The following is a 13730-nucleotide window of genomic DNA, read 5'->3' as shown; positions in this document are numbered from 1 at the left end:
AGCTGATGGTAAGATTTGAGGTAACTATATCTCTCAGATGCTGCTGGTGGGATGTAAAAGTGGTAGAAATACTTTGGAAAACTATTTGGCAGTTTCTTAAAAACTGAACATACATCTACCATATGACCTAACCATTCCACTCCTAGGTATTTACCCAACAAAAATGAAAGCAAATGTCCTTAAGAAGCACAGCACACAAAAGTTAATAACAGTTTTATTTTTAATAGTTAAAACTGGAAACAACCCAAATATCCATCAACAGATAAATAAATAAAAAATTTGTGGGACTTTCAGACAATGGAATGTACCTCAGAAAGAAAATGAACTATTGATATATGCTACAACATGGATAATTCTCAAAATAATTATGCTGAGTGAAAGAAGTCAGAACAAAAATAGAGAATATATTTTATGATTTCACTTACATAAAATTCTGGAAAATGCAAACTAACCTAGAGTGACAGCACATCAGTAGTTGCCTGGGGACAGGGCTAGGGTAAGAAGAGAAAGGATGTGAGAAGCTTTTGGGAGTGATGAATATGTTTACTATCTTCATTATGATGATGGATACACATACACACACACACATGTTAAAACATTGTGACTTAATATGTTCAGATTATGGTATGTCAATAATTATTGCTTTAAAAAGTTGAAATAAATAAAATTGAACAGCAAGTAGAGATTGTTCTTGCAAAATAAGTCCCAGTTAATTTATTCTTAACATCAGATAAGTAAACATATAAATACATACACATACCAACCCACACACTCAAAGGACATAAATAGGAAATTAAATAAGAAAAAAAGCAGTGTCTATTAATGATATGAAACACATATAATTTCAATAGTAATCAAAGAAGTATAAAGTAAAATAACAAAAAACCTAATTTTACCCACCAAATTGATAAAGTAATAAATAAAAGATACATTTTATGGTGAGAGCATAAGGAAACAGTCATCTTTATACATTCCTGGAAGAATAAAATGGGAATTCTCTGACCAAGTGTTATTCTTCTACAAGGGAGTTTCTACTTGTTTTGCTTTGATTTATTTTAGTAAATAAGCCAGGGTATAAGGTAGAGTGGGCTTCCTATCTGGCTCAGTGGTAAAGAATCCGCCTGCCAATGCAGGTGACATGGGTTCGATCCCTGGGTCAGGAAGATACATTGCAGAAGGAAATGGTAACCCACTCCAGTATTCTTGCCTGGGAAATCCCAAGGACAGAGGAGCCAGGGGTCCCAAAGACAGAGATCGCAAAAGACTCAGACACGACTTACTGACTAAACAAGAACAACAATAAATAAGGTACAGTACAAGAGACATGCAACAGTGGAGATGAGAAACAAGGCTTCTTTCACCTACAAATTTGAATTTCTTTGTAGGCTTGTGTTTTAGCTGAGGTAGGAGTTGGGATTTCAGGTTATTTTTTATTTTCTTCTTTTTGCTTATTTGTACTTTCTAAATGTTTTGCAAAGCCTGTTACTTTAACATGAAAAAAATTTGTTATTTCAAAGTCGAATTATGAAGCAAAAGCAATATATACACAACAAAAAAAGCAATATATATTTCTGCAAATAACAATAATAGGAATAAAATAACTTTAGCCAGGTAATTATCCATATTTTATGCCATCATCGAAAATAATGAAAATGGGTTGGGAAGATCCCCTGGAGAAGGGAACAGCTTCTGGCTGTTCTGGACAGTATTCTGGCCTGGAGAATTCCATGGACTGTATAGTACATGGGATCACAAAGAGTCGGACATGACTAAGCAACTTTCACTTTCATAAGGAAATAATTTGAAACTAAAAAATTTTTATAAAAGAATATTTTATCCCAATTTTATTAATTCCTTTTTTTTGTATAAATATAATAAAAGTTCACTGCAGAAAATCCAGAAAATATCATTTGCTCCCATTTGGTAGGAGAAAGCTAAGTCATAAATCTATAAACAATACCTTTTCATATATGGCACAAAATATACTGTATTGTTCAGAGTCATTAAAGCAGCAATCTTTTTTTTTTCTCTTTTATAACTTCAGTCTTTTGTATTTATGGTGCACCTATGGAAAAAGAAGAATAAAATATGTAATTATAGGGGTAAAATTCAAGAAGCAGTAACTGATAACATGACAGTTTTAAGTATTTACAAATGTAGTATTACAAAGTTAAAGTTTTATCTTAATCAGTTTGTGGATGACAAATGTAAAAGGTAAAATTTTCGCAACAAAGACCCAGGCTACTCTGGCATAAACAACACCAGGGGGACAAATGAGTCCTTAGATTTCAGAATCTACAGTAAAGCTTCCACTGGTCTGTCTGAGTCTTAAGGAAACTCAATAGAGGCTACCAGTAGACAAGACTAATCTGACAGCATATGGTGATGCTACTGATTCTCTGTCACAAAGGTTTATATTTTGAATTGCTTTTCTGATAGGCATGATGATTTAAATGGACTCATCTATCTTCCCTTTCCTAGTCTCTCTATAACTCATCTCTCAGATTTGGGGGGTAGTGATAATTCTTTATTATCTATTAAAGAAGTACATGCCCAATGTAGAGTGGGAAATATGCACCATCATGAAAAAAAAATCCATAATCCTACCTAGGATAAAACTTCATTAACAATTTGGGATTGTTTTCTTCATGAACATATTTATTTCTTCATGCATATATTTTTTTGTTATACCTCTGAGATCACATTATACACATGATTCCACCAGTCAACCTCTTTTATCTAACTCTAGATCATTAGCATTTTGCCATGTTATCAAACATGGCAAACTATTCACAAAGATCATTTAAAGGCTGTTCAATGTTTATCTTATGGAAGAGCCACAATTCATTCACAACTGTTTATCCAAAATTTGAAATCAAGGCTGTATTCAATCCTTTGTTCAAATACTAAAAGTTACTGTGTTTTGAAGACCTTTGTCTTATTGTCCATTTACATTTTGGGTTTTTTTTGGAATGTATTTCTAGAAGTAGAACTATTGGGTCATAGAATATAATAATTTAAAATTTACGTATATTGAAATAATTTGGGGATGCCTGACTAGCTTTGGATATGAAATCCCTACAGGGGGAAAAATACTATAAAAAAAAGGCACTGACCCCCATTTGCACATTTCTCCTGTAGAGGATATCCTAATCTCCTCTTACATCTATACTTATAAACTAATTTTTCATTATTTTGTTATTTCCTCTAATTCTATAGCTGTGGAATGCTTTAGATCAACTGGTAGCTAAAACTTGCCTGAATTCAGCATCACATTTTACCTAAGCATCACCCAGTCAAAAACTACAATGTCTGCATGTATGTCCTGCTAATCTAGTCTGACTATAGCTTTAAGGAACTAAAACATTCCTTGTTATATGAACACTAGTTGCGAAATTTCTGAGAAAGTAGTTTTAAAATAAGGCATTTACTAATATCTTCATGTCCTGACTAGTTTCAAATGCAGGAGGTATTCACTCCTAGAAAATATTTTTCTAATGCTATGGACACTCACGCTGAGTATTTTTATTCTCTCTAAATACTTATTCATTTTTACATAATTTTCCTTAAAATGGGTACTCTCTCCATCTGCAGTTACACAGATCTATAAATGTTTTAAAATCAACTCTTTAAGACTTCTAGGAATTAAACTTTCTTGGTTTTATCATTCCCCCTCCCCCACTAGAATACTGCACATAGCATTAGGGCTGAAAACCATACTCCTAAAGTCCAGTACTTTGGCCACCTCATGCGAAGAGTTGACTCATTGGAAAAGACTCTGATGCTGGGAGGGATTGGGGGCAGGAGGAGAAGGGGAAGACAGAGGATGAGATGGCTGGATGGCATCACTGATTTGATGGATGTGAGTCTAAGTGAACTCTGGGTGTTGGTGATGGACAGGGAGGCCTGGCATGCTGCAATTCATGGGGTCACAGTCGGACATGACTGAGCGACTGAACTGAACTGAAAGTTTATTCATTACACCTAAGATGTTCTGGTTTCCCCCCCCCATTTAACCACCTTCCTTCTTTATTTATAAATGTCCCTTGGGTTCCCTGAAACTGTCCTCTCCTGTTTTTCCACATTATTCCTCTCTGATCTGTAAATCAATGTTATTCCTCCACGTATTTGCCCAAAGGCCTCTGTGTGATGTAGGCTGCTATCCTAATTTCTGTCCACTTAATGGTTTCAAGTAACACTTTGTCAATAGAAACTTCTGGCCACCGTTTTAAACCCCAGACCCATTCTTTCAACTATCCATTTGGCTTCTTCCCTAAATGTGCATGCACGCTCAGTCACTTCAGTCATGTCCTACTCTTTGTAACCCTATTGACTGTAGTCTGCCAGGATTCTCTGTCCATTGGATTTCCCAGGCAAGAGTACTGGAGTGGCTTGCCATTTCCTTCTCCAGGGGATCTTCCCAACTGAGGGATTGAACCTGTGTCTCCTGTCTTGCAGGCAGATTCTTTATTGCTGAGCCACTAGGGAAGCCCCTTTACTAAATGGCTTACATCAACTTTCTGACTCTTTCCTTCTCATTTTCCTTAACATTCAATTAAATCACAAGTGTGCATCAATATTTCTTTTTATCTGTTCTTCACTTTCCCTTTCTGTTAGCATTTGTTATCTCTCTCCTTTGTTTCTGCTCTTTCAGCTTCTAGTCTATCTTTTCTGGAATTCATCTTTAAAACACTATTATTACAATCATCTTCCTGAAGCACAGTTAAGATAGTAGCACAGCTCTGTTTAAAATACTTCCATGTTTCCATACTGCCTATAGTACAAACATTAACTTTACCTAACTAACATTCAGAGCTGGCCTCAAACCTCATGAAAAAATGAATTACTACAGTTGCCTCATCATACCTTTGTCTTTGCTTATGCTAATCCCTCTACCTAGAATATCCACATCCCAACTATTCTCACAGTCTAGCTAAATGTCACGCTAAATGTCACCTCTCTTCTAAGGCCGGCTGTTTTCTCTTTTTGCTTTCAGTTTTAAAAACTTAAATATTGGTATAAGTAGTATAACTGGATGACAAGTGCTTTCTTCAGAGGAGGATACATGTGTAAATCTATGTTTTGATTAATCACTATATTCCCCCATTTTTTTGAGATAGAATTCGCATACCATATGATTCATCTATTTAAAGTGAACAACGGTTCTTAGCATATTCACCAATGTGTGAGAGCATCACCATGGACAGTTTTAGAACATTTTCATCACCACAAAAAAAGTTTTATTTGCTTCAACTATTAATCTCTCCCATCCAACCTCTCCATTCCTTAGCAACCACTAATCTGTCTCTATAGATTTCCCTGTTTTGAACATTTCATCTGAATAGAATCATATAATATGTGGTTTTTTTGTGACTGGATTCTTTCCCTAGCATAATGCTTTTAAGATTCACCCATGTTGTAGCATGACTCAATATTTCTTTTTATTGATGAGAATTCCATTGTATAGATATACCACACTGTTTACCCATTTATAAGTTGATAGATATTTGGGTTGTTTCCACTTTGGGGCTATTATGAATACTGCTGTTATAATCACTTGTGTACACATATTTGGTTTCTCTTAATTATATTCCTAGGATTGGAACTGCCGGGCCCTGTGGCATCTTTATACAACAGATAGTCTATAAAAATCTGCTGACTCTCCTTCCCTTTTCCACTCCAATCTTAACACTGGGAATGATCTTTAAATTCATCCTTCCCTCAAAAGCTGAACTAGAACATTTTTCCTTCCAAGAGGATAACATTGTAAGAATTAACTGAAGATGAAGTGATATGCATGAAATTATTTTTCCTCCTCTTCCTTGACCTCCTGCAACCTCAGGTATTACATTTATAGTGAGAACTCAGAACTGTGCCAAGAATGTAGAATTTCAGGTCTCAAGCTCTTGGGCCAACTGAACAATCCAGCTAGCTTAGAGGAAAAGATTGCATCAGAGATGTAGAACTGAAATACTTATCCTCATGCTTTATTCTGAGGAATGGAAATCCTCCAACAGTGATAATCAAGTAAATTATTTTTCACAGACATTCTAACTTAATATACACTTGATAGAGAGCAGAAATATAAATATTTTTCATGTTTTCCCTTTTCCCAGAAACTTTCCAGAAAGATGATTCAGAGAAGATCTTAGTTGCTTTTCAATGTTGTAGTCACACTTCTGCAACAATAAACCTGGAGCCAACTAGACTGAAAATCCACAATATTTCAGCATTAAGAAAGAAGTAAGAAAGCTTCATATTGGATGCTACATATATGAGGAAATCTAAAATATGACACAAATGAACTTATCTACAAAACAGAAACAGAGTCGCAGACACAGAGAACAGACCTGTGGTTGCCAAGCAGGATGGTGGGTAGGGGAGGAATTGCTTGGGAGTTTGGGATTAGCAGATGCAATGGAAAAACAACTAAGTCCTACTATATAGCACTGGGAACTATATTCAATATCCTGTGATAAACCATAATGGAAAAGGACAGGCAAAGAATATATATATATATATATATATATATATATATATATATGTATAAATGAATTACTTAGCTGTACAGCACAAGTTAACACAACATTGTAAAGTAACTATACTTCAATTAAAAATAAACAAAAAGAATGTTTCATATTGGAAAGAATTTTAAAGATCAAACATTTTACAATTTTTTTAACTCAATCTCAGCAAAGTTCAGTGTCAAGTCATACTTATGCATAATGAGGTGAATGAACCTAGAGCCTGTTATACAGAGTGAAGTAAGTCAGAAAAAGAAATATAAATATTGTATACTGACATATATATGGAATCTAAAGAGATGGCACTGATGAATATATTTTCAGGGTAGCAATGGAGAAACAGAAGTAGAGAACAGATCTATGGACATGGGGGAGGAGAGTAGGGAAAAGGGGAGATGATGGGAGAGAGTAACACAGAAATTTACAATACCATATGTAAAACAGATAGCCAGTGGGAATTTGCTGTATGACTCAGGGAACTCAAACAGGGGCTTTGTAACAGGCTGAAGGGAGGGGTGAGGAGGGAGATGGGAGGGAGGGGACATGGCTGTACCTATGGCTTTTTCTTGTTGATGTATGACTGAAAACCACAAAATTCTGTAAAGTTATCTATCCTTCAGTGAAAAAATTTTAAAGCACACTTATGCAGTACTGTTATCCCAAATTAAAATTCCTTCTAACTTCTCACTCCAGAAAACTTTTTTTCTGAATCAAGCTGCCTAAATCAGACTTCAAAACACCAAAAAGTTTTCTATTTTGGAGGGTGATAAGAAAAGTTTAATTTAATATAAGATTGAACTTCTCTGTCACTATTTCTCCAAATATACTTGAATAAATAGTGGTGGATTCAGTTATTATGGATACAAATTTGAAGATCTCTTTAAGAAAAAATTTTTTTACAAACTTTCCATACAAGAATAAGGTATAGGACCTTAGGAGCTGGTATAAACAAGGAGCTCTGAAATTAAGTTTCACAGTAAATCTGCCTGTGTAAATTTCTATTACTGTATTCATTATTTTGTTCCCAGAAAATACACAGAGGCTGGTAAAATCTTCATTTTACAGCAATGAAGAAAAAAGTAGAAATTGATGATTGGACTTTTTCAAAGTCAGGACTACTCTGATATTTTTAATCCTCTGATCTTATAACACAACCTCCCATATAGACTTAAAACTGTCTTTAAAGAAAATAACAGAAAACTGGTTTTGAATAGTTTTTACCACTGTCTGTCACTAATACTTAACTGTTATGCTGAGGTAACAAACCATTTTTATGGTACTTTCAGTATGAAAATGAAGTGTTTTCTTTATGCCAAATGATCACACAGCCAATTGTGACAGAATTTGAGAACTGGAAGGGGATTTTAGTGATCATCTAACTTCTACTTAAGCAAATAATGCAGAAGTATCTGGGACTTACCATCATAGCTTGTAGACTACTTCTAACTGACATTAAATTATATGAAAACAATCATAGTCATCATTTAAGACTATGTGTGCTTAAAAAGTAAAAATATCAATTATTTTGGTTTCTTAAAAAATATTACTTTCTCCCCCTTTTACAAAAAGAAAAAGAAAAACAAAAACAGGTTTAGGTTGAGAGACAAATGAGAAAGGAATCATTCCTTTAGATTTCTTAAATTTAATACCAAAAGGTTTTGTTCTGCCTGATAGTTTTATATGTGGTGAGCAACTTTAAATTATGCATTCATTTTGGGGAAAACAGTACATTCTTAAAATTAAGACCACTATAAAAATGGTGTCTGCTAAGTTACTTCAGTCATGTCCGACTCTGTGCGACCCCATAGATGGCAGCCCACCAGGCTCCCCCGTCCCTGGGATTCTCCAGGCAAGAACACTGGAGTGGGTTGACATTTACATAAATTCTGAACTATTTGAATGGATTTAACCAATCTTTTGAAGTCTTCATTTTACACAACTTAAACATGTGTGGTATAAAAATTGTAATGATTATAATATACATAATTTATTCTCTAATACAGGGTTTTTCAAATATGATTAATATTCAGCTTCCTTACAGAAAAATACTCAGATCTCTAATGTTTTCTCAAATTATTTTTAGTGATTTCTTTATTCATATGTTCATTCGTCCCAAAAATGTTTATGAAGTGCTTAATATCTGCCCAGAACTGACAAAGCTTTAGGCTCTTTCCTACTCTTATAAAACTTACATTCTAGTGGAGAGAGACACATAAATATTGCTATGTCAGGTACTAAGAAATATCATGAAGGAAAATAAGATAAAGTAGAATCAGTTAATATTTTAATATTTTGGTAACTTAGGAAAGTGAAAGGAGTATCTTTTGTCATCCATGACAAGTCCCTTCAAACCATGCCCGTGTGTTTGTGTGTATGTGTGTGTTAGGTGTGTGTGTATTAGCTGCTCAGTTGTGTCTGACTCTTTGTGATCCCATGGACTGTAGCCCTCACCAGGCTCCTCTGTCCATGGAATTCTCCAGACAAGAATACCAGAATGGGTTGTCATTCTCTTCTCCAGGGGAATCTTCCTGACCCAGTGATCTGAGTTTATGTTAATATGGTGACTTAGAAAACCCTTTAGTATAGGGGCTGATAGCCAGGAGAACCAAACCTGATAGAATTGGAATTTTCAGCCCTAATCCCTGACCTCAAGGGAAAAGGGAAGGACTGGAGTGACCAAAGATTGATTGTACTTCCCTTGGAGTTTGGCTGGTAAAGAATCCACCTGCAATGCATGAGGCCCTGGTTCAATCTGTGGGTCGGGAAGATCCCCTGGAGAAGGGATAGGCTACCCACTACAATATTCTTGGGCTTCCCTGGTGCCTCAGTCAGTAAAGAATCCACCTGCAATATGGGAGACCTGCATTCAAAGCCTGGGTTGGGAAGATCCCCTGGAGGAAGGCATGGCAACCCACTCCAGTATTCTTGCCTGGAGAATCCCCACGGACAGAGAAGGTTGGTGGGAGACAGTCCATGGGGTTACAAAGAATTGGACTAAGTACTGTAATAAACCGGTAAATGTAACTAAATGTTTCTCTGAGTTCTATGAGCCACTCTAGCAAAACCTGCTCCACAAAATCAAGGAAGGCTTTTAGGAACCTCCAATCTACAACTGGTTGGTCAAAAGCACAAGTAACAACTTAGACTTGCAACAAGCATTGAAGTTGGTAGTAGGGGAAGCCTTGTGAGACTGCTTCCTAATCCTGGGAGATCTGATGCTACTCTCAGGTAGATAGTGTCAGAATTAAGTTAATACCTTTGTGGTGTTACAAAACACACATCAGAATAGCCTATCTCACAGAACAAACCAGGATGTTCAAAAAACAGAGAAGGCCCTAGAAGAAAAAAGGCATAATCAAGATCATGACACAGTAACCATCTGCTGATGCCATTGCCACTGGTTTCTATTCTCTTAGATTCTTCTTTTTTAAAATTTTTATTGGAATATAGTTGATTTACAATGTTGTATTAGTTTCAAGTGTACTGTTCTCCTAGACTCTTAATACCACAACTGCTATAATTGTCTCTGTAATGCCCTAAGCTCTCAAGATTCAAAGTCCTGGGTGGGAGTATCTGACTGATCAAAGACACAGGTCCATGTCCAGCTGCCAGGCAATCAAGAAATGAATATCTGCTTGTGTTTCTTCCATATCCATAGCAGAAGGAGGACCACTGCCTCCCTCCTGAATCTAAGATGGGATTATGTTCAAGTGATGGCAACCCATAGGATATGATGGAATAACCGTTGAGCTATTTCAAATCCTAAAAGATGATGCTGTGAAAGTGCTGCACACAATACGCCAACAAATTTGGAAAACTCAGCAGTGGCCACAGGACTGGAAAAGGTCAGTTTTCATCCCAATCCCAAAGAAAGGCAATGCCAAAGAATGCTCAAACTACCATACAATTGCACTCATCTCACACGCTAGCAAAGTAATGTTCAAAATTCCCAAGCCAGGGTTCAACAGTATGTGAACTGTGAACTTCCAAATGTTCAAGCTGGATTTAGAAAAGGCAGAGGAACCAGAGATCAAATTGCCAACATCCGTTGGATCACAGAAAAAACAAGAGAATTACAGAAAAATATCAACTTCTGTTTTATTGACTACACCAAAGCCTTTGACTGTGTAGGTCACAACAACCTGGAAAATTCTTCAAGAGATAGGAATACCGGACCACTTTACCTGCCTCCTGAGAAATCTGAATGCAGGTCAAGAAGCAATAGTTAGAACCGGACATGGAACAACGGACTGATTCCACATTGGGAAAAGAGTACATCAAGACTGTATATTGTCACCCTGCTTATTTAACTTATATGCAAAATACATCATGCAAAATGCCAGGCTGGATGAAGCACAAGCTGGGATCAAGACTGCCAGGAGAAATATCAATAACCTCAGATACGCAGATGACATCACCCTTATGGCAGAAAGCAAAGAGGAACTAAAGAGCCTCTTGATGAAAGTGAAAAAGCTGCCTTAAAACTCAACATTCAGAAAATGAAGATCATGGCGTCCAGTCCCATCGCTTCATGGCACATAGATGGGGAAACCATGGAAACAGTGACAGAATTTATTTTCTTGGGCTCCAAAATCACTGCAGATGGTGACTGCAGCTATGAAATTAAAAGATGCTTGCTCCTTGGAAGAAAAGCTATGACCAATCTAGACAGCATATTAAAAAGCAGAGATATTACTTTGCCAACAAAGGTCCATCTAGTCAAAGCTATGGTTTTTCCAGTAGTCATGTAGGGATGTGAGAGTTGGACTATAAAGAAAGCTGAGTTCCGAAGAACTGATGCTTTTGAACTGTGGTGTTGGAGAAGACTCTTGAGAGTCCCTTGGACTGCAAGGAGATCAAACCAATCAATCCTAAAGGAAATCAGGCCTGAATATTCATTGGAAGGACTGATGCTGAAGCTGAAACTCCAATACTTTGGCCACCTGATGCAAAGAACTGACTCATTGGAAAAGACCCTGATGCTGGGAAAGACTGATGGCAGGAGGAGAACAGGATGACAGAGGATGAGATGGTTGGATGGCATCATTGACTCGATGGACATAAGTTTGCGCAAGCTCCGAGAGTTGGTGATGGATGGGAAAGCCTGATGTGCTGTAGTCCATGGGGTTGCAAAGAGTCAAGACACGACTGATTGACTGAACTGAACTGAACTCATTCATAGCCCAGGGGATAAGAAACAAACTTGGATTTAGAGCATTTCAGTTTTTAACTCTGTCTCGTTACTCAATTCCTTCTAATCTAAGTCCTATTTGTTTAAGCTTTTTCTACATCTACAAAATCTTAGTTTTCTTATAAGTTTAATAAATGGTATAATGACCCCAAAGCAGTGTTCAACTATTCATTCATTCATTTATTCATTCAGCATTTACTGGATACCTGCTATGCTTAAAGACATCATGCTATGTGTTAAAAATACATAACCCTGAAACGTGTTCACCAGAAAATAATTATCTAGAATAAGTGCATGTTCCAAGTACTACAGAAGTTCAAAAGAGGGAGAGAGAACTTCTAACTCTAAGGAGTAGAGGTTGGGGATGGGCAGGTGATTGATGGCTTCATGGTAGAAATAGCATTTGGAATGCTATGCTATGAACTGGAAATAACTGGAGCTTGCAGCATGTACCGGCAAGTAACTAAAGGGGTTGTTTTGCAGGTTCAGGATAGGATCCTTTGGAAACAAAGCTGGAAGAGTCTAAAGGATCTAGATTGTCCAGGTCAAGACTGAATACCATGCAAAGAATTTTAAGCTTTTTAACTGTAAATAATGAAATCATTTGATATTAAAATTAGTCTTCAAGAATAACACTCTAGTTGTTTGGGAGTAATATACAGGTTAGAATTGAAGTAGTATATTTAAAAACATTATGCACACATCATAGAAAAAAATTGGAAGAATATAGACCAAAATATTAACAGTGATTATCTTTGGGTATTGGGAATACAGGCATTTTGTTTTCTTTTTACCTTTCTGTATTTCCTATATTTTCTCTATTGTAATAAAAAAAGTAAGCTAAAAATATTATTAAAAGAATGGACTGGAATAGGAAACTAGAGCAGGAAGGTCAAGTTAGGGCTACCAAGCAAGAAAGAATGATAATCTTCTTCTATAACATTGGGAATAAAATTGAAACCAGAAGGCTGGTACCATGTCTCTGGATTCAAGAATAACACAGCAATAACATGGCCGTAGAACAAGCAATTGATGGGCTACACAGCATGAAAAGGATACAGAAGTCAAAGTTAGCTCTGAGGTTTTAAGATCAAGTGAAAGAGAAGATAACTGTTCTATAAACAAAAATAGGGAATTCAGCAGAAGGCACAAGTTTAATAGTAGAAAGATGGTAAGTGTATCCCAGCCAAAATGATGTTTAAGTGCCAGATGGGCATCCAGGTAGAAATATACAGCAGGAGAAATAAATACAGGCTGAAGTTCAGGGGAAACAATGGAGTCAGAGATTCAGATGTGGAATTATTTGTGTAAGGTAGATAAGAAACTCAAGAGGGAATGATGGTAACTTTGGCAAAAATTGCAGACAGAAAGGCTGAGAATAAAATTTGGGAGAAATATTTAAAGTTGACTCCTTAGTGATGTTATATAAGTACTAAATACAGTATTTCTATAATTATTCATTCATTCCATTTTATATATAATCAAAAGGTAAAAATGACTTCTCTGAGTTTAACAAATTAAGATGAATAGTCAAAAGAATAGTATCAGAAATAAAATTTAGGGAATTAACTGGCAGTTCAGTGGTTAGGACTCTGCATCTTCATTGCTGACGGCCCTGGTTCAATCCCTGGTCAAGGAACTAAGATCCCATAAGCCATGTGGCATGACCAAAAAAAAGAATAAGAGAGAGAAATTAAATTCAAATTTTAGAATAAATTGGCTTTTGCTTCATGCCAATTATATATATATGTGTGTGTGTGTGTGTGTGTGTGTGTGTATATATATATATATATATATAAATAAAGTTCCCTGTTTTTCTGTCCTTGGAAATTTATTTTGAAAAAAGAAAATATGTGCAGTACAGCAATAAAATGAACCAAATCACTAGTAATTGCTAAGTTAACCTGTATATTTTTTACATTCTCTTTATAATCAGAATTTTAGATTTGGAATGGATCTAGCATGGTTCAAGTAGTTTCTAAATAGTTTAGCAGCAATGGATTGGTGTCATTATG

The 13730-nt window shown here is 36.0% G+C and overlaps 1 protein-coding gene across 20 annotated transcripts in view; it reads right to left on the bottom strand.

Annotated features, from left to right (window-relative positions):
* Positions 1-13730, bottom strand: part of TAOK3 (TAO kinase 3) — a 191671-nt gene that overhangs the window by 90698 nt on the left and 87243 nt on the right. For 14 of the 20 annotated variants that reach the window (XM_055550048.1, XM_055550049.1, XM_055550055.1 and 11 more), the window contains one exon: positions 1961-2065. The exons of 1 other annotated variant lie outside the window; for it this stretch is intronic. The gene's annotated coding sequence lies outside the window, so the exon portion shown is untranslated. Of the gene's footprint in view, positions 1-425; positions 492-1960; positions 2066-13730 lie in introns of all 20 variants that reach the window. 5 more of the 20 variants (XM_055550058.1, XM_055550044.1, XM_055550046.1 and 2 more) reach the window with 2 other exon arrangements.

This window comes from Bubalus kerabau, chromosome 16 (genome assembly GCF_029407905.1).
Source record: "Bubalus kerabau isolate K-KA32 ecotype Philippines breed swamp buffalo chromosome 16, PCC_UOA_SB_1v2, whole genome shotgun sequence".
NCBI classification, from domain to species: Eukaryota; Metazoa; Chordata; class Mammalia; order Artiodactyla; family Bovidae; genus Bubalus; species Bubalus kerabau.
The sequence above is the reverse complement of the archived record's forward strand: the minus strand, read 5'-3'. Positions and strand labels throughout refer to the sequence as shown.